Source organism: Scyliorhinus torazame, chromosome 11 (assembly GCF_047496885.1).
Source record: "Scyliorhinus torazame isolate Kashiwa2021f chromosome 11, sScyTor2.1, whole genome shotgun sequence".
Classification (NCBI taxonomy): Eukaryota; Metazoa; Chordata; class Chondrichthyes; order Carcharhiniformes; family Scyliorhinidae; genus Scyliorhinus; species Scyliorhinus torazame.
Window position 1 is genome coordinate 226,599,558 of NC_092717.1, and position 25,834 is coordinate 226,625,391.

A 25,834-nucleotide genomic window follows, 5' to 3' on the forward strand; every position below is an offset into this window, starting at 1 on the left:
GCTACTCCAAACCTTGCTGTAATGAAGCTGCGGGAGACCCACAAGTTAAGCAGGACTGCTGGTTTCTTGTGGGCTTGACTATAGAGGTAAGAACACAACAGAGCATACAGTTGACTAATGATTATTAGAGTGATGTGGAGATGCCGGCGTTGGACTGGGGTGAGCACAGTAAGAAGTCTTACAACACCAGGTTAAAGTCCAACAGGTTTGTTTCAATGTCACTAGCTTTCGGAGCGCTGCTCCTTCCTCTGAGGAAGGAGCAGCGCTCCGAAAGCTAGTGACATCGAAACAAACCTGTTGGACTTTAACCTGGTGTTGTAAGATTATTAGAGTGCCACTTTAGTTGACTAATAGGCACCCCAGCAACTTCACCTCCTGCTGAAGACCATCTGACACTTTGAATCTTGGCTCTCACTGTGGGACTGCGTTGCGACATTGCAATTAATTCAGCGCTTTCTATACTCCCGTCACCCACCAAATTGCCTTAAATTCCTTCACCAACACCACATTATCCTTTATTTCCCCTGTACACCTTGCACTTCCTCCATTATCCTTGATAATATTTTACATCTTTATCCCCAGCGAGATGTCCACATGCAGATGCCCATTCTGACCCTTCCTGTCCTCGAGGTCACCCTTAACCTGACTTTATACAACTGCTCCAATGAAACCCTCCAGTACTCGATTATCCCCAGACAACCTGTATTAATCCTCACCAGACAGCCTGCACTAACTCTCGCCAGATAGGCTGCATTTCCGTTCCTGGAAAACGTGCACTCACGCTCCTTTGACAACCTGCACTATCCATCCACAGACTACCTGCACTAACTCTCCCTGGACAGCATGCACTTAACCCTTCCCAAACAGCCTGCTTCTGCTTGCCTCCTTTTCTCTCTCCCTTAGTCATCTTCCATGCAAATTGCACTGCCACCACCCAGTCTCAAGCATAGGCTGGCATTTTCAGATGCTCCCCAGGAAGAGAATGCAGTGGCTACTCAGGAGTCATCAAGGAAGAGGTCTACCTCACCAGGCATACACCACTTAAATGTAGTCATAAATGTGAACATTCTAACTTCTCTCTGGTGAAGAGCTTAATTCAAGTAAGATGACCCATGTACATTGGTTGAAACTTTCCCTCCATTCCTAGCCAATTCAGAAAGCATGTACCTAGCATTGGTCTTAATGAGCATGTATGACTTGCAAATGTATGCAAAAGGATTCCCAACTCTGTTGGTCAGGAAGCTCAGCCTGCTTTTAAAGTCACAAAAATGAGCATGTATGATTTGCAAATGTATGCAAAAGGATTCCCAACACTGTTCGCCAGGAAGCTCAGCCTGCTTTTAAAGTCACAAAAACTCAATTGCAAAAGTTCATCCCACTGTCAGGAAACTGATTTTTGGCCTCCTGCTAAAGTACGTTCCCCCATTAAACAAGTTTCCCATTGCAGGCAGGCCAAAGTGATTCCGGCCTTTGTGTTGTTCTCACCGTTAATTTTGTACCTATCTTAATATAGTCAGCAAACCTGGTTATAGTATATTCGGTGCCTTCATCCAAGTCATTAATAACGATTGTAAATAATTGAGGCCTTGGCACTGGTCCTTGTGGCACTTCAGTAATTACCATTTGCCTCCCTGAAAATGCCCCTGTATCCCAACTCTCTTATTTGAGTTAGTCAATTCTCTAATAAATCATCTGAACATCATCAACCTTTTGTGTAGCACTTAACCAAATCCCTTTTAGAAATCCAAATACACTATATCTACTGATTTCCATTTATCCACCCTGTGTGTTACATCCTCAAAGAACTTGAGAGCTTGACTTGAAATTCAAGGGGAATTGGTAAATTCAGCATGAAAGGGAGGCAGAAGCTGCCAGCTCCCCACAATAAAAAGACTAAAAGTCTCTGAAACTTCATGAGCTCTATTTTTTAACTCCAGATCGGTGAAGAGTACATCCAAGCTAATCCTATTCTAAACAGAAAGAAAATCACTTTGGACTTCCTTTGAACCCTTTATAATATTTATATTGAAACTATTACTTATTTTTATTGAGATCACTTTAAGCTGGTCTATAAGTACTGCTCGTTAATTATGCTTGGCACAATAGAGGTACCTAGCTCATTGACACTAAACCACATTTCCCGATCTCCAGAAATCGGTTCTGTACCTGTGCAGTGAACTGGCTAACAAGGAAATATATCTTAGTATTACTGAGCTCCGCTACTAATAAAACCTCTAGTTCTATCTGCCATCCCCATAGCATGGATCAATCTCAGAAAAACACTGGCTCCATCCCTGATTGAGTCAGGACACCAAATCAAAGATCCAGGGCATAAGATTTAAATAGGCCATTCTGACTCAGTAATTTTTATTCAGAAGTTTGTTGTTTAGATAACATTTTGGGGCAAATTAACTATGCATTTATCATCAATTCTCCCTTGCAAATCTCGTTCTTTCACAGCTAAGTATAAGCTGATGAATTTAAGCAATGTTGTAATGTGGATACAAGTCAAGTGATAATTAGACTGAGACTGCCAAAACTGAGCTCACTTAAGACTCTAAACAGCTGTCAATGAGAGAAAATTTTAACTTCCTTTCCCAATGTTGGATTTGAACCAGAAACAAAAGCATATGACTGAGCTTACTGTCTCAGCCAATTGGTCTGTCCAAATAAATCCAATATCTTTCTTAGTTAGCTTGCCACTGACAGAATTGGCAATATCGCAAATAAAAGAAATAGGGCTCAAAGCTTTGGAATAACGGACTGACTGTTGTGATTCCTTGAACTACATTGCTCGTTAATGTCTTAATATTAGAAGCACTGGAACTGCATTGACTTCCTAAACAGACTGTCAGCATATTTTGCAACACATTTTTTTAAAAACTTCTTTCATGGGGTGTCAACATGACTGCTAAGGCCTGCAGATTTTTCCCATCCTTAATTGCCCTTGAGCGGCAGATGATGAGCTGCCTTCTTCAACTGCAACAGCCCATCTGGTGCAGGTACACCCATAGTCCTTCTGGGGAGGGAATTCCAGGATTTTCATCTTGAATTTAAAATACAGATGGAGGGTGAGAAGTGTGGTAAACCACTGTGTTCCTATATTAAGGGTTGTACGGTAGAACCTGCACTACAGGTTCACCTGGGCCCCTGCATGCGAGCTCCGCCCAGGAGCCGGGTTATAAATATGCGTGGCCTTCAGCTAACAGCCATTTCGTCAGCTACTGTAGGAGGCCACACTTCAGATACTAATAAAGCCTTGGTTTGAATTCAACTTCGTCTCCAGCCAAATTGATCGTGCCTCAATTTATTAGTATCTGATTCAGAAGATGGACCTCCGGATTAAACCAGATCGAGTGCAGCTGGATCCACACGCAAGCGACGCCAGAAAGGACTTTCAGCACTGGCTAGCTCGTTTTGAAGCGTATATCAAGGCGGCGCCGACCCCTGTTCCAGAGGCTCAGAAGATTCAAATCGTGTACTCCAGACTCAACTCTAAAATCTTCCCGCTGATCCAGGATGCGTCCAATTACGCTGACGCTATGCCTCGACTCAAAGAGAGTTATGAGCAGAAGACGAACACGCTCTTCGCCAGACATGCGCTCACAATTACCTGGTGAGTCAATCGAGGACTTCTGGAGGGCCCTGATCCCACTAGTTCGGGGCTGTGACTGCCAGGACGTTACAGCTAAGGAGCACTCAGATCTCCTTATGAGGGACGCTTTAGTGACTGGGATTGGGTCCGATGTTATCAGGCAGCGGCTCCTAGAAGGGGCCACGCGCGACCTCGCAGTGACTAAAACACTAGCGCTTTCCATGACGGTCGCCCTGCGCAATGTACAGTCCTACGCCCCCAACCGCGCGGCCCACTCCTCCTACGCTTCATGGGCCCCATAGGCAGCCACCCCAGCGGGGGCGCTACCCACCCAGTACGCCTGCGCTCAGCGCCAGCCATTGATCTCTGCGGGGCCCCGATGCTATTTTTGCGGCGAACAAAGACACCCCCGCCAACGCTGCCCGGCCCGCGCTGCCCTTTGTAAGGCCTGCGGGAAGAAGGGCCACTACGCAGCGGTGTGCCAGGCCCGCTCAGCGGCAGCGATCGCCCCCAACCGCCCCCCCCGGTCACGGAAAATGGGCGCCACTATCCTCCCCTCCTCCCCAGGCCATGTGCGAGCAATGGGCGCCGCAATCTTCTCCCCCGCACCAGGCCCGCTCAGCGGCAGCGGTGGCCCCACCCCACGACCTCCGGGCTCCGCCATCATGTCCACCCCGCAGCGTTTCAAGACTCGACGCAACGGCCGCCTCACTACCCAACAATCAACCACGACTCGCATCCATGGTAATTGACTAGTCCAGACCACACACTCTGAACAACGCATCCACCAGCGTGAAGGTCAACGGCCACGAGGCCTCCTGCCTACTGGAATCCGGGAGCACCGAGAGCTTTGTACATCCAAATACGGTAAGGCGCTGCTCCCTTAAGGTACACCCTACCAATCAAAGTATCTCCCTGGCCTCCAGATCCCATCGCGTAGTGATCCGGGGGTACTGCATGGTCACACTCACAGTCCAAGGCGTAGAGTTCCACGGTTTTCGCCGCTACGTCCTCCCTAACCTCTGCGCTGCACTTATCCTTGGCCTGGATTTTCAGTGCAACCTCCTGAGCCTGACCCTTAAATTCGGCGGACCCTTACCACTCCTCACTGTGTGCGGCCTCGCGACCCTAAAGGTCGATCCTCCTTCCCTCTTTGCCAATCTAACCCCAGATTGCAAACCCGTCGCCACCAGGAGCAGGCAGTACAGCATCCAGGATAAGGCCTTCATCAGGTCCGAGGTCCAGCGGTTGCTTCAGGAGGGACTCATCGAGGCCAGCAACAGCCCCCGGAGACCTCAAGTGGTAGTGGTTAAGTCTGGGGAGAAAAATCGAATGGTCGTGGACTACAGCCAGACCATCAACAGGTACACACAGCTCGACGCGTACCCCCTCCCATGCATATCTGACATGGTTAACCAGATTGCACAGTACCGGGTCTTCTTAGCGGTGGACCTGAAATCCGCTTACCACCAGCTCCCCATCCGTAAATCGGACCAGCCATACACCGCCTTCGAGGCAGACGGCCGGCTATATCACTTCCTTAGGGTCCCCTTCGGCGTCACCAATGGGGTTTCGGTCTTCCAAAGGGAGATGGACCGAATGGTCGACCGGTACGGCTTGCGGGCCACGTTTCCGTACCGAGACAATGTGACCATCTGCGGCCATGATCAGCAGGACCACGACGCGAACCTCGCTAAATGTCTCCGCACCGCCACTCTCCTCAACTTCACGTACAACCAGGAGAAGTGTGTCTTCCGTACAAACCGCTTAGCCATCCTCGGCTACGTGGTACAGAACGGAGTTCTGGGGCCCGATCCCAACCACATGCGCCCCCTCATGGAGCTTCCCCTCCCCCACTGCCCCAAGGCCCTCAAACGCTGCCTGGGGTTCTTCTCGTATTACGCTCAGTGGGTCCCAAACTATGCGGACAAGGCCCGCCCACTCATACAGTCCACTCATTTTCCCATGACGGCAGAGGCACAACAGGCCTTCGCCCGGATCAGAGCTGATATTGCCAAGGCCACAATGCATTAGCTATGAGGAGCGATTGAATAAACTCAGTTTGTTCTCACTGGAACGAAGGAGGTTGAGGGGAGACCTGATAGAGGTATACAAAATTATGAGGGGCATAGACAGAGTGGATAGTCAGAGGCTTTTCCCCAGGGTAGAGGGGTCAATTACTAGGGGGCATAGGTTTAAGGTGAGAGGGGCAAGGTTTAGAGTAGATGTACGAGGCAAGGTTTTTACGCAGAGGGTAGTGGGTGCCTGGAACTCGCTACCGGAGCAGGTAGTGGAAGCAGGGACGATAGGGACATTTAAGGGGCATCTTGACATATATATGAATAGGATGGGAATAGAAGGATACGGACCCAGGAAGTGTAGAAGATTGTAGTTTAGTCGGGCAGCATGGTCGGCACGGGCTTGGAGGGCCGAAGGCCTGTTCCTGTGCTGTACATTTCTTTGTTCTTTGTTCTTTGTTAATGCACGCTGTAGACAAAACACTTCCTTTCCAAGTAGAAAGCGAGGCATCGGACATCGCCCTTGCCGCCACCCTCAACCAAGCAGGCAGGCCCGTGGCATTCTTTTCCCGCACCCTCCATGCCTCCGAAATTCGGCACTCATCCGTCGAAAAGGAGGCCCAGGCTATCATTGAGGCTGTGCGACATTGGAGGCATTACCTGGCCGGCAGGAGATTCACTCTCCTCACTGACCAACGGTCGGTAGCCTTCATGTTCAACAACACACAGCGGGGCAAGATCAAAAATGACAAAATCTTGCGGTGGAGAATCGAGCTCTCCACCTATAACGAAGAGATTAAGTATTGCCCTGGCAAACTCAACGAGCCCCCAGACGCCCTATCCTGAGGTACATGTGCCAGCGCACAGGTAGACCGACTCCGGACCCTGCACGACAGCCTTCGTCACCCAGGGGTCGCTCGGTTGCACCACTTCATTAAGGAACAAAATTTGCCCTACTCCTTCGAGGAAGTAAGGACAATCACCAAGGATTGCCAGGTCTGTGCGGAGTGCAAACCGCACTTCTACCGGCTGGAACCAGGTGAAGGCCACTCGCACCTTTGAACGCCTCAGCGTGGATTTCAAAGGCCCCCTCCCCTCCTCCGACCGACACACATATTTCCTCAGTGTGATCGATGAATACTCCCGTTTTCCCTTCACCATCTCATGCCCCGACATGACGTCTGCCACCGTCATTAAAGCCCTTAATTCTATCTTCACTCTGTTCGGCTTCCCCGCCTACATCCACAGTGACAGGGATCGTCATTCATGAGTGATGAGCTACGCCAGTTCCTGCTCAGCAGGGGTATCGCCTCCAGCAGAACGACGAGCTACAACCCCCGGGGAAACGGACAGGTAGAAAGGGAGAAGGAGACGGTATGGAGGGCCGTCCAGCCGGCCCTACGGTCCAGAAATCTCCCGGCCACCCGCTGGCAAGAGGTCCTGCCTGATGCACTACATTCCATTCGCTCATTACTTTGCACTGCTACTAACAGTACGCCGCTGAACACCATTTTGCCTTCCCCAGGAAGTCCACCTCCGGGGTAGCACTCCCAACTTGGCTCACAGCTCCGGGAACCGTGCTTCTCCGTAAACATGTGCGGTTCCACAAGGCGGACCCGTTGGTGGAAAGGGTGTACCTGCTCCACGCAAACCCACAGTATGCCTCCGTGGCATTCCCCGACGGCCGCCTGGATACCGTCTCCTTCAGGGACCTGGCACCAGCAGGTTCCGCCCCCACACCACCCCCGTCGCCCCTGGCGCCACCCTCCCCTCCCCCACCGCCCCCATCACCCCCCCCCCCCCAGGACCGTCTGTCCTCCCCCTGCCCACCCCCGTTGATGAAGAGGATTTCGGCACGCTCCTGGAGTCAACTTCTATCACGACAGCACCAATATCGCCGGCTCCACTTCGTCGATCCTTGAGGACGATCAAGGCGCCGGACCGGCTGAACCTCTGACCGGCCCACCGGATGACCAGAGACATTTTTTTTTTCACTGTTCTGTAAATATTAAAGATTGCGAATTGTATATAGTTATCCACCATCCCCGCCGGACTCAATTTTAACAGGGGGTGAATGTGGTAAACCACTGTGTTCCTATATTAAGGGTTGTGCGGTAGAACCTGCTCTATAGGTTCACCTAGGCCCCTGCATGCTAGCTCCGCCCAGGAGCCGGGTTATAAATATGCATGGCCTTCAGCTAGCAGCCATTTTGTCAGCTTCTGTAGGAGGCCACACTTCAGGGGCGTCATTCTCCGACCCCCCGCCGGGTCGGAGAATGGCCGTTGGCCGCCGTGAATCCCGCCCCCGCCTCCGCCGAAGTCTCCGGTACCGGAGATTGGGCGGGGGCGGGAATCGGGCCGCGCCGGTTGGCGGGACCCCCCGCTGGATTCTCCGGCCCGGATGGGCCGAAGTCCCGCCCAGGAATTGCCTGTCCCGCCGACGTAAATCAAACCTGGTATTTACCGGCGGGACCAGGCGGCGTGGGCGGGCTCCGGGGTCCTGGGGGGGGGCACGGGGCGATCTGACCCTGGGGGGTGGCCCCACGGTGACCTGGCCCGCGATCAGGGCCCACTGATCCGCGGGCGGGCTTGTGCCGTGGGGGCACTCTTTCCCTTCCGCCTCCGCTACGGCCTCCACCATGGCGGAGGCGGAAGAGACTCTCCCCACTGCGCATGCGCGGGAAACTGACAGCGACCGCTGACGCTCCCGCGCATGTGCCGGGAAACTGACAGCGGCCGCTGACGCTCCCGCGCATGCGCCGCATTTCCGCGCCAGCTGGCGGGGCAACAAACGCCATTTCCGCCAGCTGGCGGGGCGGAAATCCCTCCGGCGTCGGCCTAGCCCCTCAATGTTGGGGCTAGGCCGCCAAAGATGCGGAGCATTCCGCACCTTTGGGCCGGCGCGATGCCCGTCTGATTGGCGCCGTCTTTGGCGCCAGTCGGCGGACATCCCGCCGTTGGGGGAGAATTTCGCCCCAGATACTAATAAAGCCTCAGTTTGAATTCAACTTCGTCTCCAGCCAAATTGATCGTACCTCAAGAAGGTAAAATCCAATATCAATATCTTGTGCTTAAACAAAGGAGACTAAAATGGGATTAGAGAGGAGTTGGCCTGCAAAGACTCGCATTCAAAGTTTCATCTTCATCATTGAATTTGTCTATATATGCTGTGGTTGTGGAACCCATCTGTTCATTCACCTGAGGAAAGAGCTGCACTCCGAAAGCTAGTGATTCGAAACAAACCTGTTGAACATTAACTTGGTGTTGTAAGACTTCTTATTGTGTACGGTAGGCAGGTTTTGGGGAGTCTGGAATCAAGCTATTCATCACAGAATTCCCTACTCTGGCCTGCTCTTTTAGCAGCCACAGTATTTATATGGCTGGTCCAGTTCAGTTTCTGGTGTTTCAGGATGCCAATAGTGTGGTTTTCAATGATGTCAAGGAAAATGTTTAGATTTTCTCTTGTTGGAGATGGTAGAATGAACTCCAATACATATCTTGAGTTTATATGGGGAGTTCGGGAACCTGTCCCAAACGACGTGCTTGTAGGTGAATTGAACATTCTGAATTCTCCCTCTGTATACCCGAACAGGAGCCGGAATGTGGCGACTGGGGGTTTTTCACAGTAACTTCATTGCAATGTTAATGTAAGCCTACTTGTGACAATAATAAAGATCACTAATTTCTAGTGGGTGTCAGGATTTCTGCACATGCGTCAGCTGGCAAAGGGCCGCATATACCGGCACATACGTGCTGGAGAAAAAGAAGAAAAGTGAAATGCCACAAAACTGCTGGTCAGGTTACCTGAAGAGGCCATTGCACATAAGGTGACCCAGTGAGCAGGACAGTGGGAGGGGGACTGGGAGGAGGTCTGAAACAAGGAAGAAGATCCCAAACCAGGGAGTGGGGCAACAACAGGTCCTACGAGAAGGCCACAGGTAAGGGGCTTTTGGAACAGAGGTGTACTGCTTGAGATGGCTAAAGATCTGAAAGTGAGCTTGAAAAATGAAGCTCGAGTGTATATGGTGATCCAGGAGAAAAGAATCTCAGAGGGAGAGATTGCAACCCTAGAATCCTGGTTGAAGTCGTTTGAGGCATGTTTTTCAAACATGAAGATTGGAAACCTTCCTGGGAAAGATAGTTTCAGTGAGACCAGTTGGCTCATAGTGCAACAAGTGTCTGGGTCCATTGTTGAGAATTCCATAGAATCTGCTTTGGTCGCATCTGTCATTTACTTCGGAGCATAGCGTGTCTGACCAGTTCGCCAGTTTGTTCACACGTACCGAACACTTACCCTGAATATTATAGCGTAAGTTGGAAATGGCAAGTTATTTTTCTGAATTTATATTGTCTGTACCAATATAGCTGGGTGAAGGAATCGTGAATATTTGAATCATTTTCTTAAGTTGGTATTGAGATCTTTCCAATGGTTTTGTCTGGTGTAATCTGGTTCATTTTTCTTAAGAGTCATAAAATCAAACAGTACAGAACAGGCCCTTCGGCCCATGGAGTCTACACTGACAAAACAACACTAATCCCACTTTCCAGCACTTGGCCCAGAGTTTTGAATGTTATGACATTTCACGTGCTCATCGATATATTTTTAATGGTTGTGAGGTTTCCCACCTTTTCTATGCTCCCAGGCAGTGTATTCCAGACTCCCATCACCCTCTGGGTGAAAAAACAAATTCCCTTTAAACCTCCTGCCCCTCACATTAAAATTATGCCCACTCATTATTGATCCTTCAACTGGGCAGCACGGTGGCGCAGTGATAGCACTGCAGTCTCACGGCGTCGAGGTCCCAGGTTCGATCCCAACTCTGGGTCACTGTCCGTGTGGAGTTTGCATTTGTGTTTGTGTGGATTTCCCCTTAATTGGAAAAAATGAATTGGGTATTTTAAATTTTTTTAAAAATTGATCCTTCAACTAAGGGAACAGCCGGTTCGTATTGACCCTGTTCATATTCCTCCTAATCTTATACACCTCTATCATGACCACCCTCAACCTTCTGTGCTCCAAAAAATATAACCCAAGCCATTGTGGATAGCACAATTGCTTCACAGCTCCAGGGTCCCAGGTTCGATTCCGGCTTGGGTCACTGTCTGTGCGGAGTCTGCACATCCTCCCCGTGTGTGCGTGGGTTTCCTCCGGGTGCTCCGGTTTCCTCCCACAGTCCAAAGATGTGCGGGTTAGGTGGATTGGCCATGATAAATTGCCCTTAGTGTTGGGTGGGGTTGCTGGGTTATGGGGATAGGGTGGAGGTGTTGACTTTGGGTAGGGTGCTTTTTCCAAGAGCCGGTGCAGACTCGATGGGCCGAATGGCCTCCTTCTGCACTGTAAATTCTATGATCTATTCAGCCACTCTTCATATCTCAACTGCTCCATCCAAGGCAACATCCTGCTGAATTTATTCTGCTCTCTCTCCAGTGCAATCACATCCTTTGTGTAGTGAGGCAACCAGCACTGCACACAGTACTCCAGCTGTGGCCTAACCAAAGTTTTGTACAACTCCAACAAAATCTCCTTGCTCTTATAACCTATGCCATGACTGATGCCATGACTGATACAGACAAGTGTCCTGTCTGCCTGCTTAACTACTCTATTACCTGCCCTTCAGGGATCTGTGGACAAGCACCCCAAGATCCTTCTGTTCTTCTGAGCTTCTTAATGTCCTGCTTAATGTCCTTCCTTCTGTACTCCCTTGTCTTGTTACTCCTCCAAAGTGCATCATTTTGCACTTTTTGGGGTTAAATTCCAACTGCCACTGATCTGCCCATCTGACCAACCTGCCGATATCTTCCTGCAACCAAAGATCTTCGTCCTCACTATTAACCATCCTGTCAATCTTTGTGTCAGCCACAAGCTTACTTATCATCCATCCCCAAATTCTCATCTATATAGTTTATATATATCATGAACAATAGGGGACCTAGCACTGATCACTGTGGTATGCCACCGGACACCGGCCTCCAGTTACACAAAAAGTTAGTTTTGGATCCAACCTGCCTAGTTACCCTGGATACCATCTTTATGAGACTTCCATGTGCAACTTTGTCGTACAGTCTTGTGGTGGTCATGATCATTAAAATGCTTCTCACTGCCACCACGAATACCTAACGAGCTTTGTTCCCCAGAATTAGATCCAGCACTGCTCTGTCCCTCGTTGGACCGTCTACATATTAAATTAAAAAGCTCCCCTGAATACATTTCAAGAAATCCAACCCCTCACCAATGACTATCCCAATTAATAGCGGGGAAGTTGAAATTCCCCAATATAATTACCCTATTATTATTATTGTTACACACTTCAGTGAATTGTCTACATATCTGTTCCTTTATTGCCCGCTGACCTGTTTCGGGGCCTATAATACACTCCCAGTAGTGTGCCTATCCCTTTTTATTCCTAAACTCTACCCACAGTGTTCCCAACCCCTTTTTATTCCTAAGCTCTACCCACAAAGTCTCATTTGAAGATCTTTGCAAGATAGTATTTTATAAAGAGTTTAGGACTTCTGCCTCCGCTACCAACTCAGGAAACAAATTCCAGACTCCGACTACCCTCTGTTAAAAAGTTCTTCTTCATGTCCCCTTTACACCTTCTGCCACTTATCTTGAGTCTATGTCCCCTGGTCCTAGAATTCTTCACTACGGGAAACAATTTATAATAATCTTTATCAGTGTCACAAGTAGGCTTACAGTATCACTGCAATGAAGTTACTGTGAAAAGCCCCTAGTCGCCACACTCCGGTGCCTGTTCGGGTACACGGAGGAAGAATTCAGAATGTCCAATTCATCTACCAAGCATGTCTTTTGAGACTTGTGGGAGGAAACCGGAGCAGCTGGAGGAAACCTACGCAGACACTGGGAGAACATGCAGACTCCGCACAGACAGTGACCCAAGCTGGAAGTTGAATCGGGTTCCTGGCACTGTGAAGCAACAGTGCTAACGACTGCGCTACCGTGCCGCCCCCATCCTGTCCACCCTATCAATTCTCCTCATAAATTTGTTCACCTCAATTAAGTCACCCCCTCAGCCTTCTTTGTTCCAAGAAAATAACCCCAACCTATACAATCTCTCATCGTAGCTACACTTTTCTAGCCATAGCAACATTTTTGTAAACACTCTCTGCACTCTCTCCAGAGCAAGAACGTCCTTCCTGTAAAGTGGCAACCAGAACTGCACACAATATTCCAGTTGTGGCCCTACAATTTTATACAATTCCAACATTACATCATTACTTTTATATTCTATACCTCTGCCAATGAAGGAGAGCAATCCATAGGCTTTCTTAACAACCTTGTCTACTTGAACTGCCCACTTTAGGGACCTGTGTACCTGTACGCCAAGATCCCTCACTTCATCTACCCCTCTTAACATATTCCCATTTATTGTGTGCTCAGTATAACTGTTTGACCTCCCTCAATACATGACCTCACACTTCTAGGGTTAGATTTTCCAACCATCCAAATGTTACATTGTTTTATGAATTACAAAATTCTGATCAAAACAGACATGATCAACCACCAGAAAAAGTGCATTATTTTCATGACAGTATAAGAGGAGATTGGATGGAGAATTAAAGGAAAAGAATGCCTCCACAACTGCCCAGTAATATATGTATTTTCAACCCTGGATTGAAAGGGATTGCATTCAGAATTGTACACAATTTTCAAAGTTGCTGCCTAAGTCCCTGCTTTCAGGTAATACAAATCAGATTTGAATGTATGCATATATGAAATGAATGCTGTCTTCTGGGAAAGGCCTGAAACACATAAAAAGCCATTTTGGTAGGTTCCCGGCCAACTTCCTTAAGGAATCAAACTTCTCCAGAAGACCATGGTGTGTGACAGCTCAATATATATTCACTATTCTTTTTTTCTCAAGTTCAAAAGGACATAGGTGCCAGATTAAATGTAGGAGATTAAGGATATACAGCAGAAGAAATGGTGAATTGATGTTTGTTAGGCTGTGGAATGCAGTACCAGAATCAGTGCTGGAAGCAGAGACGACACTAACATTTAAAAAACAGTTAGGGAGGTAGATGGCAGAAAAGGGGATAGAGAGATTTGGAATTCAGCCACGGATTGGGATTGGGCCACTTGTTTTCATGGAAAATAAACAGAAACATAGAATGATTGGGCCAAAAAGCCTGATTCCCTGTTACAATTTCAATGGAATTCCATATAACTTATCAAATTCCATTTTGAAGGATTGCAGCAACCGAATAACCATGATATGTCTCTAGTTTGTTACAGAGAGTGCTCCAAGGAAGACAATTTACTGGTAACTAACCAAATTCTTTATCTCTAATCATTAGAGTCATGACTTTTAGTTGCAACATATCTGTCCCTATATATAAAAAAGTGTTTCTGTTCCAGATTTTCAACATTTTTACAATTTATAACAAATACAAAAAAAAACAAAACATTGCGCCCCTCCTCAGCGGCCAACGGAAATCAACCCTCCAAAATGCAAAATGAACAAACCCCAACTATTGTAGAACTGGTCACCTTATGAGCAAATTTCACTTTCTCCAGGGCCAAAATCTCCAACAGGTCACTCGCCACGTCAAGGCACATGGTGGAGAGGCTGGCCTCCACCCTGCATGCAAGCAATTAGCGAGGTGAAGGCTCAGACATCTGCCCCCCACCCCCTTCAGTATGCCCAACATTACTGGACCCACCGAGTACTTCGCTAGGGCCATCGGCAGCGGTATTGTTGTCAGCACCCGCAACCCCGACCCCCTACATGAGCCCGTCTCCATCCTCACCCACAAAGCCCCAACCTCCCTATTCCATCCTGAAACTTCTCTGCATTCGCTGCCCAATAGTAATACATCCAATTCGGGAGGCCTAACCCTCCTTCCTGCTGTCCACTCTGCAGTATCACCTTCCTTATCCTCGACACCTTCCCCGCCCAGACAAACGAGAAGATCAACTGGTCCACCCCTCCTGAAAATGCCTTGGGCAAAAAGACTGGCAGGCACTGAAACAAAAACAACAATCGCGGTAAAATATTCACCTTTACTACCTGTACCCGGCCCGCCAACGACAGAGGCAAATTGTCCCACCTCAACAAGTAGGCCTTCACCCTTCACCCTCCTCACTAAGATAGTGAAATTAAACTTCTGCAGACCTGCCCAGTCCCGAGCCACCTGCACCCCCAGATACCTAAAGTGCAACCCCCCACACCCACTCCTGGAGAGGAGACCATAAAGTAGTCACATTTTCCTAAATTTAATTTATACCCTGAAAACATCCAAAATCTCTGAAACAAACCCATTATGTCCCCCACCGAGGAGCTCTGCTCCAAAATATACAAGAAGTCATTTGCATACAAGAACACCCTATGCTGTACCCCACCACCATCCCCCCCCCCCCCCACGCCCCAGCTATCTCCTTTCACAACCCTGAGCTCCTCAGCGCAATGGCCAAGGGCTCTCTCGCCAATGCAAACAGAAGGGGGAACACAGGGTACCCCGTGATAGAAATTGACTTTTCTAGTCAGCTATAACCATGAGAGTAAGGGAAGATGATAGAGGTTTAATTGAGAACTCATTAAGAATAATTAACTATAATCATATTAAGCATTACTTCAGTGCAACAATAGCTGGGAATCCACTTAGGGTTAATACAGATAATACTCTTTAATTCAATTTCTTAGGTTTAACATTTTGCAAGTGCAAGGTCAGTGACGTCAACTAGCTAAAAGGCCCCATTGTTTGGTTAAAAACTGGGTGGCTGTCCAGTACAAGTAGTCCTGTTTCTAAAGTAACAGCCAGTCTAGGGCTGATAATTTCTGTGTTTAAAATAAAAACTGTGTTTTTCTAATTAAATTGGCAAGCGACGGAACGGGAAATTGGCACCAATATATTTAAATACATATATCTCTTAAATTGATGGACAGACAATTTGGTCGAATTGAGTGAATTATAAATTAGTTAAAGCCAATCAGAAGTAAAAAGAAGGCCAGACCATAAGGTAATAATCTCCTTAAGAATCACTTACCAGGATGGAAAAATTCATTCCGGAATTACCCTATCTATATTTCTGAAAGCTATTTCTTTGCAGCTTGCTTTTGCTAATCGCCATCTTTCTTTTGTTTAAATCACTTAGTTATGTTATCCTATGGATTATGATTTGAAGAATTACCACGATCTGTAATTGAACAAAAACTCAACTACTGTATTCGCTAAAGACAATCAATCTGACTAGCTTGCTAAAGGGCTAGTCGGAACTTCCTAAATGTTGCATCGAAAAAGTTACCACTGGCACAGCTGACAAATAAAGTACAAGTGGACTTTGCCAAAAAGCACAGACGTGCATCTGTTATTTGGGAACTGAGAAGGGATAATGGATGTCCAGGGTTCTGAATAGACACAGAGATCCATCAACTGGTGCTGCGAGCAACTGGCGCTGCGAGACAAATGGATGGAGAGTGGACCGAAGACGGTGCCGTTAATGACCGAATCGTTAACGAAGAGGCCCGAACACCGAATCGCTGACCGGAAGACCGAACTTTGACTTTGATCTGTAGATCGGCAGGACTGAGGTAAGAAATCACCTTTACATCATTAAAATCTTAAGCCGCAACAGCTCGCGAAACTTCCCCCACCAACCAAAGAACCTTCAAATAAAAGACTGTGCAATTGGATGAGGGTGCAAATCTATTGTCAGACGTCTTATATCGGTGTCATATGGTATATGGTATGGCGCAACAGTATACGCATTACGACCTATGACTCACAGAGTCCTCGATTTGCGGCCCGGGTCAGAAACCTATTCGGAAGGGTAATGGGGGACGAGGAGTTTTTCAATACTTCTCCAAAGTGCGACCGGAGTACTTCTACATGTGAGCTAAATCAGATGTCCCCACTGCTTCCAAGGGTGGACTAGAGCTTCCCACAACCTCTAAGGGTGGCCAAGCTCCACCTGACGTGTCCACTGATGATATGTTCAGAGATCTTAAATTTTGTATTAATCGGCAGTTTTAATCGTCCGATGCGAAAGCGGAAATGGAATTAAAATACAACATCCCCAAGGTCCAATGGTCCCTTGAAGATATAAAGAGAGTTTGGGAGAAAACTACCCGAATGAAGGAGAGGGAGCATGTTAGATGGTCTCTTGTGGTAATGGGACAGTTCCGTAGGCGACAAGGAACAATCGTCAACACAAACCACGATCGCAAACTTAAAACTGCCAAAGATCAACTCCAGGCAGTCTGTGAGCGAGTGCAAAAATCAAAACCTAAGCTTGAACAATCAGAAACCCTATTGGGCGAACACGAAAAAACTAAAACTTTATTAACAGACTCGGACTCCAAAGTTCCACAATTACTATCACAAATTGATGAATTGCATTCCCAAAATGCTGGGCTACAAAAGGAAAATGCCCAGTTACTTAAAGAAAATCATACTCTGGAGACTGAAATGGACGACATAATGAATCATAACAGATTGCTGAGAGAAAATTTGGCAGCTCTGAAGCCAGCAATTTCTCAATTCACTAGCCCAAACAATTCCTCCACAGGAGGAGTCAGGATTAATTCTGACCCCGACTATACCTACACCTAGACCGCCCATGCCGACCAAATTAAATTCGATGGCAATGCCACCATCATCAGCTCCGGCATTGCCACCAGCCGCTGCTGCCATGGCAACAATAATCCTCTGACACAGACTCCACAGGTGTGGTCCAGCCAACAAAACCCCATGTCCATGCCGAGTTCAATGGCTCTTGTCCCCACGAACACTCAACCTCAGCTCGTCCCCACACTCGCCTACAATGCGAGCATGGTCGGCCAAAACACCCAGCTAACCCCGATTCAAGGGCCTCCCAGGACAGCTTCAGCAGGCTCTGAGATTGTTATCACTACACGAGGCGCTGAACAAAGGGAACCAGTTAGCTCGGACAATGACAGTGATGCAAAAAACGAACCTAGTGGCAGGACTGGAACATTACGACTCGCCCCATTACGCACCAAACGGGTTAAGGTTGAAGCGATCGAAACAACCGAAAACGGCGTGACAACCACTAAATCTCAATATGCCGGATTGGCATTGGGTCCATGATCCGGCAGACCCCGATAAAGTTGATCGATGGTCAAAAGAACTCCTGCACCCTAAGAAGGGGTTTAGCCACCTGGGAACAGCTACAGCGCTTACAGAATATTTACAGTCTCCATCCGTTAGTTGGTGTACAGGTTCTGTCTGTGATGGTTAATCCAGGTGATAGTAAAATACACTCGACGGAAGTTCAGTCAGCCCTAAACGCCGATTTACAAAATCTGGAAGAGGGGTGGCAGGCAATTAAAGGTTGGCTATTAAGATTCAACCCACCTAAAACTGACTGCGGAAAAATAACATCCTGTGTTCAAAAGCATTTGAAGGATCTCACAGACTATGAGGAAAGGTTTAGAACTGTTTGGAAGGAGCATTCCGGAATGCAACTCCAGGCAGGAGAGTGGACTTGGGATGGGAGTACCCTAGGAAAACTCAAAACCGCTTTTGTCGCTGGTTTGAGATCTGGGCGAAATGCTCCGGAAAAGGCGCGATGTCCTCCGACTGGCGCCCAAAACGGCGCAAATCAGACGGGCATCGCGCCGCCCCAAAGGTGCGGAATGCTCCGCATCTTTGGGGGCCGAGCCCCAACCTTGAGGGGCTAGGTCGGCGCCGGATGAATTTCCGCCCCGCCAGCTGGCGGAAAAGGCCTTTGGTGCCCCGCCAGCTGGCGCGGAAATGACATCTCCGGGCGGCGCATGCGCGGGAGCATCAGAGGCCGCTGACAGCATTCCCACGCATGCGCAGTGGAGGGAGTCTCTTCTGCCTCCGCCATGGTGGAGACCGTGGCGGAGGCGGAAGGGAAAGAGTGCCCCCACGGCACAGGCCCGCCCGCGGATCGGTGGGCCCCGATCGCGGGCCAGGCACCCGTGGGGGCACCCCCCCGGGGCCAGATCGCCCCACGCCCCCCCCCAGGACCCCGGAGCCCGCCCGCACCGCCTCGTCCCGCCGGTAAGGTAGGTGGTTTAATTTACGCCGGCGGGACAGGCAGTTTAGCGGCGGGACTTTGGCCCATCCGACCCCTGAATTGTTTAATGCCCTAAACATGGTTTTTCCCGACTGGGAGCTAGTGGGTACTACCTTCAGGGCCTTAATAGAATGATGCATTCAACTGGACCGTGGATTGGAGGTTAAAGTCTGAGCTCTCCGTCCGAGCCCTCAGCCCCAGCCCGCAGCAGCTGCTGCAAGTAGCGCAAAAACCCCAGCAAAAATTACTACTCATCCTCCGGCAACACCAACCCCGGCCCCTGTTCTTGCTCCGAAAAAGGATTTCAGGAAAACGGGAAAATTTAATTTTTGTGGTAAAGGTGGCCATTGGGCGAAATCATGTTGTTTCAGAATACATGGGGGCCAAGGACATGACTACAATCGGGACTCATACTACCGAGACCCGCCCCATGATTCATACTACAGGGATCTGCACCGAGACACATATCACCAGGACTCGTACAGAAACCAACACAGGCCACACCCACTTTCACCACGAAGAGACAAACTCAATGACGATGACGCTTTTGTCAACAGGTTCACCAGATTAGCCCTATGACACAAGAAGGTGCTGCTCGACGCAGCAAAAAACTAACTGATCCCACTCTCAGTGAGTCCATTCATGTAGCTTTACTTGAGAACAGAAAGGATGGACTGTATATATCATTTGAGATTGGGAGGCCAACAAATAGAATTTATTTTTGATATTGGAGCTGAATTAACCTGCCTTCCCCAAAAATATGCTAACTTGTTTCCCTTAAAAGGACAGGTGATTGAAGCTTATGCAGCAGGAGGAGAAGCATGAACCCTTCAAAAAACAGAGCCCATGTTGCTTGAATTTGGCCCACATGAATTGATGGTCTCCATCTGGATAGGCCCAGTAACCCATGCCCTTCTGGGCATGGATATACTAGCCCAATTAAATTGTTCTCTTAATTTTGAGAATGGAAAAGTCACATGGTCCATCAGACACCTCAAAAAGAGCCAACTGGAGCACCAGCTAATTTGGGCCAAGGACAAAAATGACTGTGGCCTATTAAACATGGAACCAGCATCCTTCTCTGGAGTAGCATCACCATGTACTAAACAGTACCCCATTAACCCCTCCTCAACTGAAGGAATACTACCTGTCATGAAGTAATTAGAAGACAGAAGAGTAGTGGTGCAAGTTCATAGTGCATAAGAAATGGAGGAGGTACGTCTGATAGAAAAAGAACCACTACAAAATCCAGATTTGGTTCTATTTGTAGATGGTTCCTCCTTTATTGACAAGGGTATCCGAAAGGCTTGATGGGCAGTCACAAGCCCGTACGCTCAAAAGGCCGAATTGAGGACACTAGCATAAGCGTGTAGTGTGGCAAAAGACCAAACAGCTAACATCTATACAGACTCCAGATATGGTTTTGGAGTAGCCCATGATTTTGGCCACTTGTGGAGAAAAAGAGGATTCTTCACCACAGCAGGGACACCTATCCGAAATGGGAAGGGAGTTTAAGACCTCTTAGAAGCCACAGCTTTGCCAAAAGAAGTATCCATTCCAAAGTGTAAGGCCCATACTCAAGAAACACTATAGAAGCACAAGAAAACACCCTTGAAGACCTAGCAGCAAAGGAAGCTGCTTCCCAGTGGGATTCTTCAGCAGAACCAAGACACATCTACAAATTGGGAGTGACCAATTTACTACAAGATCTACATGAAATGCAACATAACTCTACACAATAAGAGAAATGGCCATGGTTAGACTCAGGTATCCAGTTGTATGATGATGATATTGGGAGACAAGTTCAGACTGATAAACCAGTTGGACCATAGGCACTGATGCCATTTCTGGCCCAACAGATTCATTAATGGGGACATTTAGCCCCTCAACAGATGATGGCTCGATTCCAGAAAAGTTGGTGTGGCAAAGTTTTCAAAAAACATGCACAATTGGTATCAAACCGCTGTGCAACCTGTCAAAAGAACTTAGGACCTATAACATCAATGCCTCAGCTAAAAGCTCCTGCCACTGCAGGACCAGTCCAGAACATACAGGTTGATTACATCACCCTTTCTGCATGTCAAATATACACTGACGTCCTTGTAATAGTGGATACGTTCTCTAGATGGGTAGAGGCTGCTCCAGCCAGGAGGGCTACAGCTACCCATACAACCAAAGTCCTAAGCAAAGACTATATTCCCAGATGGGGAGTACTAGCATTGACTCAAAATGGAACCCACTTTACAGATGCTGTTTGCCAGGAGGTGTGCAGGTTACTGAACATCGATTGGAATCTACACTGCCCTTATCATCCAGAATCATCAGGACAAGTGGAACGCATGAACCGGACTTTAAAAGAGTGGTTGTCCAAATACAACAAAGAAGGCATGAATTGGATTCAAGCCTTGCCACTAGTTTTGTTCAGAATCAGAACAACCCCAAACAGAACAACAGGCCTAAGCCCATTTGAGGTCATCACTGGCAGACCCATGTCCCAGCCAGGAACTATTGACTTAAGAAAGGCAGACTATCATCTGATGAGTGATGCTGTACTCAGTTATTGTCAAAACTTAACAAATGCTGCCAGTTTTGCTTCCCAACAGGTGCCGGCGGCCTGGGGTGATCCCCCTGAGGGGGGCCACGACTCACTGCCAGGCGAATCGGTCTACATCAAGAAAATCCAACGCTAACCGTTAGGAGCCAAGTGGGAGGGCCCCTATCAAGTGTTACTCACAACCTAGTCAGCCGTGAAACTGCAAGGAAAGAAATCCTGGAATCACGCTTCACATGTGAAGCGCACAAACCAAAATCAGAATCTGTAAAAATGTTTGCACAATACTGATTTTCAGTTACATATTTGGCCTAGCAGGCCTTACCCAGGAGTTCAATGTCAACACTTTCCTTTACATGTCCTATGCCTATGCCAGACACTTTAACATCTCTAAGTGCTAGGTGTGTTCTTCCATCCCTACCAATTCCCAAGTAGGTATCCCACTACAGCCTATTCCTTTTACTTTTTCCCAAATGGCAGAATAGTACATTTTCCAAAATCACAACTGTACCCTTCCCCAATGTGGAGATGAGGTTAAGAGATGGCGATCTGCAGGACACCCATTAAACACTTTCAAGGGATGGTACCAACATATCTATAATCGGAGACAGGAACCACCCCAAGTAACCCTCCCAACTGGTCATTATCATACTGGGACCATAAGACCATAAGACATAGGAGCGGAAGTAAGGCCATTTGGCCCATCGAGTCCACTCCACCATTCAATCATGGCTGATTTCAACTCCATTTACCCGCTCTCTCTCCATAGCCCTTAATTCCTCGAGAAATCAAGAATTTATCAACTTCTGTCTTAAAGACACTCAATGTCCCGGCTTCCACCGCCCTCTGTGGCAATGAATTCCACAGACCCACCACTCTCTGGCTGAAGAAATTTCTCCTCATCTCTGTTCTAAAGTGACTCCCTTTTATTCTAAGGCTGTGCCCCCGGGTCCTAGTCTCCCCTGCTAATGGAAACAACTTCCCTACATCCACCCTATCTAAACCATTCATTATCTTGTAAGTTTCTATTAGATCTCCCTTCAACCTCCTAAACTCCAATGAATATAATCCCAGGATCCTCAGACGTTCATCGTATGTTAGGCCTACCATTCCTGGGATCATCCGTGTGAATCTCCGCTGGACCCGCTCCAGTGCCAGTATGTCCTTCCTGAGGTGTGGGGCCCAAAATTGCTCACAGTATTCTAAATGGGGCCTAACTAATGCTTTATAAAGCTTCAGAAGTACATCCCTGCTTTTATATTCCAAGCCTCTTGAGATGAATGACAACATTGCATTTGCTTTCTTAATTACGGACTCAACCTGCAAGTTTACCTTTAGAGAATCCTGGACTAGGACTCCCAAGTCCCTTTGCACTTCAGCATTGTTTAATCATATGTTTAATCAGCTTTGGTTATAGAGCATGGAATGCCGGATACAGTAAATGTAAATATTATTTGGATGTGAGTAACAGTTCTGATACCGCCACGTGGCTCAAGTCCAAGTAATGATTAATAATCCAACACACCGCTTAGTAAGAGTTAAATCAACGCTCATTTATTATATACAGCAATTAATACTTATACATTAATTCTACTTCTAAACTACTACCTACCACTAACAGGCCAATACTTAACTTTGGAAATGGCCCACCAGGTCAGGGAAATGAATGACCTTTCGAATGGGTTCTGAGCCTGTGGGATTCAAAAGCTGGTACAGGTCGATAGTCAGGAGTGTATATCTGGTAGCGATCGCTGGAGTAAAACTTACGTTCTCTTTCAGCAAGGGTCTCGAAGGGTGCGGAGAGGAGAAGAAGGGGGTGCTGCAGCCGGGAGGAGAAGAAGGGTCGATTTGAACTTAGCCCCTATTCTTATAGTCCCCAGGGGCTTCCCGCCTCTCGGGGCGGACCTTGTACCTGGTTCCAAGTGATTTGCATTCATGGCACAAGAAAGGTAGTGGTCTATGGACATGAAGGGAATCCCATCGACTTTAAAGGGCTACCTAATTACACCGATGGGACAGCTTTTACAGAACGTTGGTACCCACAAGTGGTTGCCCAATATTCTACCTATAATGGCACCTGTTACATCTGCGGTAATACTGCATACCCTTGGCTCCAAGGAGCTGGAGAGGAACGTGCCATTTAGGATTCATTGTCCCCTTGATCCGTCATTCCCTTTCCCTAGCCGATGCTATAAAAGCAGACTCAAAACATGAACATCTCACCCCACAGTTTGAGAGGTATCAACCCACCACTATCATCAAAAGGTTTAAACGTGAGATCACAGTGGCTGAGAAATTCTTTTCTGTTCTCATCCCTGCCTATGCCATTTCCGTATTGACCAGAGAATACATTAAATTGGGAGCAACCTTAAAGAAAATAGCCAATGACACTGCCCGAGCCTAAAGTAGCATTTCAGCCGAGATGCTAGCCATTCGAACTGTGGCTTTACAGAATCGACGGCACTTGACTATTTGTTAGCTGAAAAAGGTGGCACCTGTGCCCTGATTAGTGCAGAGTATTGCACCTACACCCCAGATAATTCAGAAGAAATCAAAAGCTTGTCAGCACATATTCAAGAAGGAGTTAGGAAACTTTACCAACCCTCTGACAACACTCTTTGGGGATGGCTCACTGGATGGATGGGTGGCACAGGAATTTCCATCATTCAGGGACTTCTCTTTTCATATTTGGGCTTATCATTTACGTAGTGGTCTTGCGGATCAGATGCATTCGCCAATGTATGGCTACCCATAATACCCCACCAATCAAAGTGGTTCATAGTGGTCCAACTGCACCACCAGTCCATGACATTGAACAAGGCTCATACTATTGAACTACATTATTATTGCATTATTACCTAATTATTACTGAATCATATAATCAACTTCCATTATTACTGAATTGTTATTGTACTATATAATCACCTTTTAGAATAAAATACTTCCAGAATGCTTGTAACGGTTGCAACGTTTTGCCTGCTCCATTGTTGAAGACTGTTCTCAAACAAGTGAACCAATGTGAATGAATTCCTCCCCACGTTTACTTCTATTGTGTCGCATTTCTTCCTTACTTCCTCATCCTGTGTATTTTCGTTATTTTGATTCATCATATTAATCTTTAGAAGAATCAGAAGGGGTGACTGATAGAAATTGACTTTTCTAGTCAGCAATAACCATGAGAGTAAGGGAAGATGATAGAGGTTTAATTGAGAGCTCATTAAGAATAATTAACTATAATCATATTAAGCATTACTTCAGTGCAACAATAGCTGGGAATCCACTAAGGGTTAATACGGATAATACTCTTTAATTCAATTTCTTAGGTTTCACATTTTGCAAGTACAAGGTCAGTGACGTCAACTTGCTAAAAGGCCCCATTGTATGTACTGGCGGCTGTCCAGTACTAGTAGTCCCGTTTTCTAATTATCTGCCAGTCGAGGGCTGATAATTTCTTAACAAAAGCTGTGTTTTTCTAATTAAATTGACAAGCGACGGAACGGGAAATTGGCACCAATATATTTGAATACATATATCTCTTAAATTGATGGACAGACGGTTTGGCCGAATTGAGTGAATTATAAATTAGTTAAAGCCAATCAGAAGTAAAAAGAAGGCTATACCTTAACATAATAATCTCCTTAAGAATCACTTACCAGGATGGAAAAATTCATTCCGGAATCACCCTATATTTCTGAAACCTATTTCTTTGCTGTTTGCTTTTGCTAATCATCATCTTTCTTTTGTTTAAATCACTTGGTTATGTTATCCTGTGTATTATGATTTGAAGAATTACCACAATCTGTAATTGAATGAAAACTCAATTACTGTATTCGCTAAAGACAATCAATCTGACGAGCTTCTTAAATGTTGTATCGAAAATAAAGTTACCAGTGGCACAGCTGACAAATAAAGTACAAGTGGACTTTGCCAAAAAGCACAACTTGATGAGTGGGATTCTCTGACCTCCCGCCGGGTCGGAGAATCGCCGGGGGCTGGCGTGAACCCCGCCCCCGCCGTGTCCCGAATTCTCCGCCATCAGAGATTCGGCGGGGGGGGGGGAATCGCGCCGCGCCGGTCGGCGGGCCCACCCCCGGCGATTCTTCGGCCCGCGATGGGCCGAAGTTCAGCTGCTGTCAACCCTCTCCCGCCGGCGTGGATTAAACGACCTACCTTACCGGTGGGAGCAGGCGGTGCGAGCGGGCTCCGGGGTCCTGGGGGTAGGCGCGGGGCGATCTGGCCCCAGGGGGTGCCCCCACAGTGACCTAGCCCACGATCGGGGCCCACTGATCCGCGGGCGTGCCTGTGCCGTGGGGGCACTCTTTTTCTTCCGCCTTCGCCATGGTCTTCACCATGGCGGAGGCGGAGGAGACCCCCTCCCCTGCGCATGCACGGGGATGACGTCAGCAGCCGCTGACGCTCCCGCGCATGCGTGGACTTACGCAGGCCGGCGAAGTCCTTTCGGCCCTGTCTGCCGTGGCCCCAAATGTCTTCCACGCCAGCCGGTGGAGCGGAAACCACTCCAGCGCGCCCCTAGCCCCTCAAGGTGAGGGCTTGGCCCCTAAAGGTGCGGAACTTCCGCACCTTTAGGGCGACCCAATGCCGGAGTGGTTCCCGCCACTCCATCATGCCGGGACCCCCCGCCC

At 47.8% G+C, this 25,834-nt stretch overlaps 1 protein-coding gene across 5 annotated transcripts in view; it reads right to left on the bottom strand.

Moving 5' to 3' along the window:
- LOC140385819 (piezo-type mechanosensitive ion channel component 2-like) overlaps nucleotides 1-25,834 on the bottom strand; it is a 1,561,269-nt gene that overhangs the window by 1,271,202 nt on the left and 264,233 nt on the right. The gene's annotated exons all lie outside the window — the stretch shown is intronic.